The sequence below is a fragment of the Quercus lobata genome, chromosome 8 (genome assembly GCF_001633185.2).
Source record: "Quercus lobata isolate SW786 chromosome 8, ValleyOak3.0 Primary Assembly, whole genome shotgun sequence".
Taxonomy (NCBI): domain Eukaryota; kingdom Viridiplantae; phylum Streptophyta; class Magnoliopsida; order Fagales; family Fagaceae; genus Quercus; species Quercus lobata.
Window position 1 is genome coordinate 28,013,756 of NC_044911.1, and position 10,047 is coordinate 28,023,802.

Genomic DNA, 10,047 nt, shown 5'->3' on the forward strand with positions numbered 1-10,047 from the left:
GGAAGCTTTAAAAGCTTCGGTTTTATATATATAGATAAATAATAACATGCAGTGAAAATCCATACAACATTCATTTTATTTAAGTATTATTATTAATGACGTCACCTTAAATGAGTATGTGATTTGAATTGATACCTTTTTAAAATTGTTGTGTTTATTTTTAAATTTTTTTAAAAAAATGTGGGATTTTTTTTTGAGTCTAAATTTGGTAAAGATGGGGTAAAATCTATAATTTACATCATTCAATAAGAAATTGTCATATCAATTTTTTTTAAACACAATATATTTTACCACACCTAATAACATTTTAATAAACTCTTTGTTTGGTTGGATTTTTATATAAGTATTAAAATTGATTTGATGTATTCATCAAAAAAAAAAAAATTTGATGTGGTTGTGCCTATTTTTTAATATATGATATGATAATGTGACAATGCTGAGTTTAGGGTATAAAACATGAATCTTGCATTACATCTTTATAGAATTTAATGTCTTTGTTTTTTTAGTCCGAATTCGATAAGGATTGAGTGTAAACTTTGTTTTACACCATCCAATAAGTTATTGCAACATTAGTTTTTACTTAAAACTTAATACGTCCTACCACACCTAATAATATCTTAATAAACTCTCAATTTGGTTGGATTTTTTCAGACGGGCATTAGAATTGATTGAGTGTGGTTATGTTTATTTTTTAATATGTGATAAGATAATGTGGTATGTTAGGATTGGAAGGTGTAAAAGTTGGGTTTTACACAGTGGTAGCTCTAGGAATTTTTTTGAAGAGGGTCATTAGAAATTTAAATTAAACAAATTTAATAAAAAGAGAACTTGAATATATTGAGTTATAGAGGGGGAAAAAAATCACAAATACATGAAGTTTTACAATTTCTTTTTACAAATTTTCATATTTTGAAATTGTCACATGATGGTTTATTATCAATTGTCATTATCTATTGTCAATGTTGGTGTAAAAATTATATATTGTTAAGTTTGTATAACATTTTTATTTTTATGCAATTGTCATTAATTGTTTGTTATTTTTTATATAAATTATTTACCTTATATTAATTATTGGTCCACATTACCACACCCATCTATAAATAAATAATGCATTCAACAATCACTAAATTTACTTTTTTTCTTTCTTGAATTACTAGTTTTATAACAAAAAGTTATTATAACATGATAACAATATACACATGTAACAAATCATCTATATTTCTTGGTTATTAAATTATGTAGAGTTATATTATATTTATACTATACATGTACACATTCACACATATCACAATACACACAAATAAAATTATAACCAAAAAAAAAAAAAAAAAGGCATACTATTAGTAATTTAGTATCAAACACGCACTCACACATGTAATATAAATTTATAATAAAGAAAGAGAAATTCACAACTTACAAACACTCACATTTTACTCTTAGAGTTGGAGACACATAGAAAATAAGATAGAGAAGAGAGATAAAATGAGATTCATGAGAGAAGGGAGAGTGATTTGTGATTTGGGTTGTTAATTAGTTTTGGGATAAGTTGATCTATGTTGTTGTTTGATTTTAGGTAAAGTTGATTTATAAACAGGGTGTGCAAAAATATTTTTAAGGGTAATTAAATTAATAAAAAATATTATATATATATATATATATATTCTATTCAAGTTTGAGGGTTCATTTAAACCCCTGAAGTACAAGTGTAGCCGCTCCTAATTTTACACCACATCCTTATAAAACTTAATATCTTGTTTTTTTTAATGGAGATTCTGGCATTTTACCCCTAATTTTAAAAAAAAATTCGCAATATGCCCCTGTTTGCAAACTATATAGGAGCATGCCCCTGTTTCGATACTCGATTATCCTAAAATCGAGTTCAATTAAATACTCGATTTGTAGAAAATCGAGTTATGCCCGATCAAACTTAAAAAAAAAATATATAAAAAAAAAATTTCCATGGAACTTGAGTTTCAGGAAATCGAGTTCCATGCAAAAAAATTTTTATAAGTGTGATTGCCCTATATTCAGGGAGCCCTATAGTGGTGTTTTTAAGCCCTATAGTGACGTTTTAAAGCCCTATTGCGGCGTTTTCCTGCAAATTTTTTATAAGTGTGATTGGCCCATATTTAGGGTGCCCTATAGTGGCGTTTTTAAACCCTATAGTGACGTTTTAAGGCCCTATAGCGGCGTTTTCCTGCAAAAAAATTTTATAAGTGTAATCGCCCTGTTCTAGGTGCCCTATAGTGGCGTTTTTAGGCCCTATAGTGGCGTTTTTAAGCCCTATAGTGACGTTTTTAAGCCCTATAGCGGCGTTTTCCTGAAAAAAAATTTATAAGTCCCCATACTAAGTTCAAGGGGCCCTATAGTGGCGTTTTTAAGCCCTATAGTGACGTTTTAAAACCCTATAGCGACGTTTTGGAACTCAACTTCCCTAAAATCGAGTTCCATGCTTTTTTTTTTTTAGTTTTATTTGGCATAACTCGATTTTCTACGAATCGAGTATTTCATTGAAACTCGATTTTAAGGTAATCGAGTATCGAAACAGAGGCATATCCCTATATAGTTTCGAAATAGGGGCATATTGCTAAATTTTTTAAAAATTAAGGGCAAAAGGCTAGAATCTCCTTTTTTTTAATACCAATTCTAAATTATGAGATTCAAAATCTAATTTAGCATAAATTTTATTTTTAAAAAAATCACTATCACAATTAATTATATCGTACAAGGTTTACTATACAATGTGAACATGACAACATTAATGAGGTTCTGTTACATTCACATTTGGTAGGTGCACCGAATGTATCGCAGTCGTATTTATTTGAGTTTTTTTTTTTTTTTTTTTTGAGAAGGGTATTTATTTAAGCTGGTATATTTAAAGAGGGTCAAATATTTCAGACAAAAAAAGGGAGAAAATAGTCATAGACGTACGTAGCAGATATCAAGAGCACCACCTCATTTATTTAAGAAATTAAGTCAACTGAATAAGTTCCAAATCAACTACAGGTCAATTGAAAATTTCATAAATTTGCCAACTAACGAGACCTTAAATTAAAATGGTCAGCTCGACTTATAAAAGAAACTAAAAAACCATCTTAGGCGGATTCATGTCTAGTCTAGATCTGTAAATCATATCAAAGCAAAACGAGTGGCACACCGTTGTTGAAAGCTAATGAATGTGAACGTTAAGGTGACTCCTTTTATTTATTTATTATTTTAAACAAACGCACACTTAAGGAAAAGGGAAAATAATTCTAACACAAACGTTTATTATAAACTCCACTCAAATGTTATGATAACTTTTAAAGGACGGTGCAACAAGTTATACTACACTTAATACACTCTCTTAAACAATATAAGAAAATTACTTTTTTTTTTTTTTTTTTTAAGAAACAAACACACCCACAAGGGTACCATCAATAGTGATTAATTTGTTTTTGTATCGTACCTTTATTTTAGGGGTAATTACAGGAAACCTACGTGTACTTTGACCCAAATTCACATTGCCTACTAGTGGTTTGAATATTGTCACTTTACCTACCTAAGTTTTGCTCCATTTGTCTTCTGTAACACATTTTTGTTAAAAGCAGGAATAAATATGTATTTTTACTTTCCTTTTATGTCTCTCTCATTCTATAACAAAAATAGCATACAAAAACAAAAGAAAACAAGATCAAAAGGCGGTGGTTTTGTAAAATTAATACTTAGCAATAATTAGATAATGTAACAAAATCAAATAAAAAAACCCACAAAGAAGAGTCCATTTAGAAATAGCTTATTTAATTGAAATTGAAAACTTTTTGCTAAAGATATTATGGGTGTGTTTGGATAAAACTGAAAATTGAAAACTGAAAACACTGTAGTAAAATAATTTTTAAATGTGTGAATAGTGCTGTGGGACCCATTTTTAATGAAAAAATTGATAAAAAATGAAATTTGTGGGTCCGTGAACAGTGCATATGTGCACTGTTCACTGTAGAAAGTCAACATTTGAGGTTACTGTTCATTGAACAGTAACCGCAATACTCCAAAACGTGAAAAAAAAAAAAAAAAAAAAAAAAAAAAAAAAAAAAAAAAAAAACGCAGCTTGGAAACGCAGACTTGGAATCCAAACACACTATATAGATAAAGTTAAAAGGTAGCTAAACTGGTATAGTGGGATACATGAATAGTACCAAAAAATACAATGAGACTTAGAAATAGTAGCAAAAATAAGCGGAATAGTAACAAAGATAAGCTAAATAGTAAAAAAAATGGCTTTCAAGCCAATGCCTAATGCAACCTAAATCTTAGCACTTAGCTGTGATAGGTAGATAATTCACCGACAATAACCTCCCTCAACTCTTTTAAAATTTTAAGTGTTGCTGCAATATCTAATAAACACTTCCATTCTGCTATAGTGATAAGAGATTGGGAGGGATATGTACCTGAGGCAAAGGCATAAGATGAGCAACGCCAGTGGGTTAATGTCAAAGAGCAAAGAATGGTCTCTAGCGGGCTTAGGACAAGAACATTATAAGATGAACTTAAGAGTGATTGATAAAATGTCTAACACAAAATGGGTTACTAAAAAGTTCACTCACTCTACGTTATCCTAGTATTTTGAAGTTGAACCAGAGATAGACTTTGATCTTGAACTGGAGATAGGCTTGATCTTGTTGTCTTGAATTTATCTTGAATTTCAATATCTGCATTATCTGATGATCCAATAAACATATGGGATACTGGCCACCCAAAGAAATCGAGAACATATGGTTCACGAGTATAATTGTAATAACGCATTCTAACAAAACCGATTCAAGCGAAATATAAAAAAAAAAAAAAAAAAAAAAAAAAAAAAAAAAAAAAAAAAAAAAAAAAAAAAACAAAAACCAATCACTACGCAAACAACAACCAATGGTGCTTATAGATACCGTATTTTGTCCACTCTTAATTTGCGTGCCAAACCCCGAAAATTTCAAAAATATTAACTTTTCTCCGTGTGGCCACAAAAACACCTAAATTGACATGGTACAACCTGTTCAGGCATCGGAGCACTTGAAATGCCATTTTAGGTCCAAATACCCCTAATCAACTCTGGTTGACCGAAGGTCAAAGTTGGTCAAAATCATCCCAAAACAATATTTTTCATGCTTTTACATCAAACTCGCACTACTCGAAAATTTTCGTCAACTTTGACCAAGTTTGACCTGAGGTTAACTCTCGAAAGCACTAAAAATCCTAATTTTGATCTGACTACCACTTTTGATCCAACCGTTAGATTTTCAATTTTTTTAGTGTTTTAGAAACCAAACATCTAGAACTTTCTAGGGACACCAAGATTAGCTCAATTGGAGTTCATGAAGGCCTTCAAATATGCGACTGAAGTCAGAACCAAAAAGCTGGAGGAAAAAGATGAAATTACTAATATCAGCATACCCGACCTAGCAGCCAAACAGTTATAAATACCCCTTAGATCCCCGGATTTCAAGAGAAGATGATTTTGGGCATTTTGGAGCACTTTTCTAGGCAGATTCTCTCTCTTTTATTCTCTAAATTCTCTCCTAAACACATCCAAAAACCTTTGATTCCTCTCTTTTCTCAACAATCAAAAGGTAGTGTTCTTGCACACTTTTTCTTCACCTTGGTCTTAGGACCTTGGATCTAAGGTTCTAAGGGTGTATATGTAGCTTTTCATCTACAATCTACGCTGCTTTATCTTGCTTCATAACATGTTTGATTGCTTTCCATAGTATATTTTTGCTTTATCTTGCTTCCTAGCATGTTTTATAGCTTTTCTAACATGTCTCCTTGCTTTCTATCATGCTTTATCACTTTGATGATGTTGGCCTAGACTTCTTGGGCCAAGATATGTCTAAATATTGTGTTTATGCTTAGATTTACATGTTTATATGCTTTTTGCCAAGTTTATGCCTAGATCTACATGTTTATGTGCTCTTTGCCATGCTTATGCCTAGATATACATATTAGACCTATACCTTGCGTGCTATGCGCCATGTTTATGTGTCTAGATCTACATGTTGGTTGCTATGCCATTGTCGACACCCAACCTCAATCTTTGGGTGGCAGAAAGAAAACCACTGTCGCCATGGGCTTTCATTTGACTACCTGCCGTGGCGACAACTCACGCACGGGGCCCATTGGAGGCCCCTCTCAATGTGAATGTGTATGGTTCATACGGAGCTTCGGGTGCTCTCTCTCTCAGTAAAGGAAGGTAGGTCTACCTTTTGTTTTATGGCAGGAGTCTGGGCCAAATTTTAAGGGATTTTCAAAGGTAAATGGAGTCACCACCAATCATTGGGTCTTTCTAAGTTGTGATTGGTCACTTGTTTCTAGTTGATTTTATTACCGATCCTCTGTTAAGAAAAATGTCATTTTTCCTAAACTAATGTGGATGGAAAAAATCTTGATTCTTAGATCCAAAAGTTTGGTTATGTGTGGGGAAGGTGTTAGGCACCCCACAACGCTTGTCCAAGGACAGTCATTTGTTTTGATAAAACCTTAATTTTTGGAGATTAGTAGTAAAAACACGATTTTGGCATTGGCTTTCAAGGCTTTGCATGCATGGTAGTCGCTTGCCTTGACCATGTGCTTGCATCCTTGCCCTTTTTGCTTGTGCCTAGGAGATCATGCCCTAGCTCCATGCGTCCTCACTCCATATGTGTATATGCAAAGGCAAAGACAAAAAAATAGCAGACAAGCAATGGAAGGAAAAAGCATAGATAAAAGCAAGAGGCTGCAAAGCAAACAAACAAGATAGATATGGCAAGCACAGCATGTGGCAAAAGCAAGAAAGCTAACCAACTAGAAAAGAGGGCAAACAAGCAAGGAAAACACATAAAGGGGGTGTTCGCGAGGGACAAATGTAGGTTTGGATCAAATGTCCATGACTTCATTGTGTTGAAGCATGGATGACACACTAGTAAGCAAGACTCATGCATGAACATGTAAGCAAGTGTGTAAAGATGCATAGAAAACCAACGGGTGGCGCAAACAAGCATGGTAAGCATATCATCACACGGAGTGAAAAAGGGAGAGGTATGCACAAAGCAACCGGCATCACAGAGATGCCTCCCAAGTGGTTACATCCAGGCAAGGCTTCATGGGCATTAGATGTAACCACACAACCACAACTCACTAAGGGCATAAAGCATAGCAAAGCCTAGAACTAGAGAGGTTAGCATGGAAGATAAAACATAGAAGCAAGCAAGCATAGACATGCAAATGGGTGATCTAAACCCTTTGATATGGGCCAAGGTATATGGACGATGACAAAGATCAGAGGGTCTGATCAGGTCCTAATCACGTGGCTAAAATACAAGAAAGAAAGGTAAAGCGACAAAAGGGCTACAATAGTACATGCCAAACAAAGCGAAAAAAGGAGATGTATGCACGAAGCAACTGGCATCACAGAGATGCCTCCCAAGTGGTTATATCTAGGCAAGGCCTCATGGGCATTAGATGTAACCACACAACCACAAACCGCTAAGGGCATCAAGCATAGCAAAGCCTAGAACTAGAGTGGTTAGCATGGAAGATAAAGCATAGAAGCAAGTAAGCATAGACATGCAAACGGGTGATCTAAACCCTTTGATATGGGCCAAGGTATATGGACGATAACAAAGACTAGAGGGTCCAGATCGGGTCCTAACCACGTGGCTAAAATACAAGAAAGAAAGGTAAAGTAGCAAAAGGGCTACAATAGCAAATGCCAAGACAAACATAGCTTAGGTCTAAGCACACAAACATGGCATGGAGCTCACAAGCACATGGAAGATGGCATAAAGCAAGTAGAGCATAAATCCAGGCACATAAGCATGTGAAAATATAGATCTAGACATATAAGCATGTGAAAACCTAGATTTGAGCAAGCAAGCATGTAAAAATGTAGGTCTGAGCATAGCAACGCGCGTGTGAACATGTGAAAGCTAGCACATAAACATGGAAGAACATGAATCCAAGCATATAAGCATGTACGGATGCAAATCTAAGCATAAAACATGGCGAAAAGCATACGAGCACATAGATCCGAGCAAAGCATAACCATAGACATGGTATCAAGCACATGAGCACATAACCCTAACATCAACGCAAAGCAAAGAGAGGAACGAAACAAAGGAAACATGGCATAAAACTCTAACCATGTAGATCTAAATATATAAGCATGTAAGGACATAGATCTAAGCACAAAACATGGCATAAAAACCCTAGGCATGTAGATCTAAACATATAAGCTTGTAATGACATAGATCTAAGCACAAAACATGGGATAAAAACCCTAAGCATGTAGATCTAAACATATAAGCATGTGAGCAAGCATAAAAGAACATGGATCTAAGCTAAGAACATGCTAGAAACAAGGTAAAGCAAACATGTCAAAGAAAGTAACAAAGCATATTATCATGGCAAAAAGAGCAAGAACATGCTTGGAAAAAGATTTAGAAGGTTAGGGGTGTCAATGATAGCTAAAAAGCTAAATCCACACCTCTAAACCCCAAATCCAAATTGTAGAACCAAGGAAAGGAAGATTGAGTAGGACCTCCACCAATCTTGGGTAGGACCTCCCCAAGGGGGGTTGGTTGTCTAGAATTGAATGTGCAATTTGCAAAAGTGGTGAACGTTTTAGGAATGTGAAGTTGTTGAGATGGGATATCATGAGGTGAGGGTTTGGGTATCACATGCCCCTTATCTCTGGTAAGGGACAACCACTTCACTCAAACAACTTTTTTCCCACAAAAGGGTTTTTAGCATTGACTTGCCACTCTTAGAAGATGCATGCGCTTTAAAACATAGATTTTCATGATTTGATGTTTTAATTTGAACCTTTATGCTTTGATCTTATTTTGAAAAATCCCTTTTTTTTTTGAAAAAATGTGTACAAGATTGCAACAAACCTAAGCCAACAGAATTGAGAGAAGGTTTTGTTTAGACAGTGTTCAGGATGTAGTGACAGGGCTAAATATGGGTTCCAGCATTTCAGATGGATGGGATTCCCAATACCCAGAAGCTTTTGCAAAGATCCACCCAAGGGATGGAGGTCTTCCCCTTGTAAAGAAGCCTTAAGTGATTGACTCCATGCTTGGCATACTTCTTGGGATGAAGATTTTCTGATCTGTGGTGAAGATTCTTGTGAGGCACAAGTAACAAACTTCATTTTCATGTCAATCATCAAAATGACCTATCAAGGCAGTGTGCCACGTTAGGGAACTAAGAAAGGCAACATGAGAATGACAATAAGGGATGTTAATGCAATTCCTTGAAATTTGATGGGGCACTGTCACTTGGGTGTTGAGTAAGTGAATGGCTTTATCACAAATGCTCAGATATTTGGTCGTCACTATTCATTGAAGAATGCGATGTGAATGACGTATTTTTGGCTTGATTAAAGCATATCCCTAAAATGGAAATTGATTGAAGGGAGTTAGTGAAATGTCTGGACTATGACAAACCCGATAAAATTGGAAGCATTTTGGCTCTCATTCGACCAAATTTAATCCCTTTACTCTTCCTCCATGGTTCACATGTGCGCACTCATTACGAGCAAGTTCTAACATTGTACTGTTGAAGTAGCCGGAGCTAAATTCTCATGGATTTAAGATTTGTCAAGTGAATCACCATGACTGAGGTGGTCCCAATACTATTTGAATGTTCCTGAGGAGGAAATGGTCCAAGTTAGATTAAGGCTTTGCTCACGGAAATATTCGATAAAACTAGAGATAGTTCATGATTCTCCCTGAATGTAGGCTTGGTTTGCCATTTTTTTATTGTCAATGCAGAAGTCAGGCTTCCAAGGAATGCTTCCAACAAGCTGAAAAGATCTTCTGATGGCCTTGCAAAGAAATTGTGACTACGATCCTTGCTAAAGTTCAAGATGTTGTTGAGGCTATCGAAAAGAAGTCTATTTGTAGGGGATAGACCGTGTGAAAAAAGCTGCCCCCAGTGTGGCGTTTTCCATGGTCTCTCGATCACTTTTACAACTTGGTGAGATTTTCAATTGAAGGATGTGAGGATTAACATATCAAGAAACCCAAAGACATCTCAGAATTC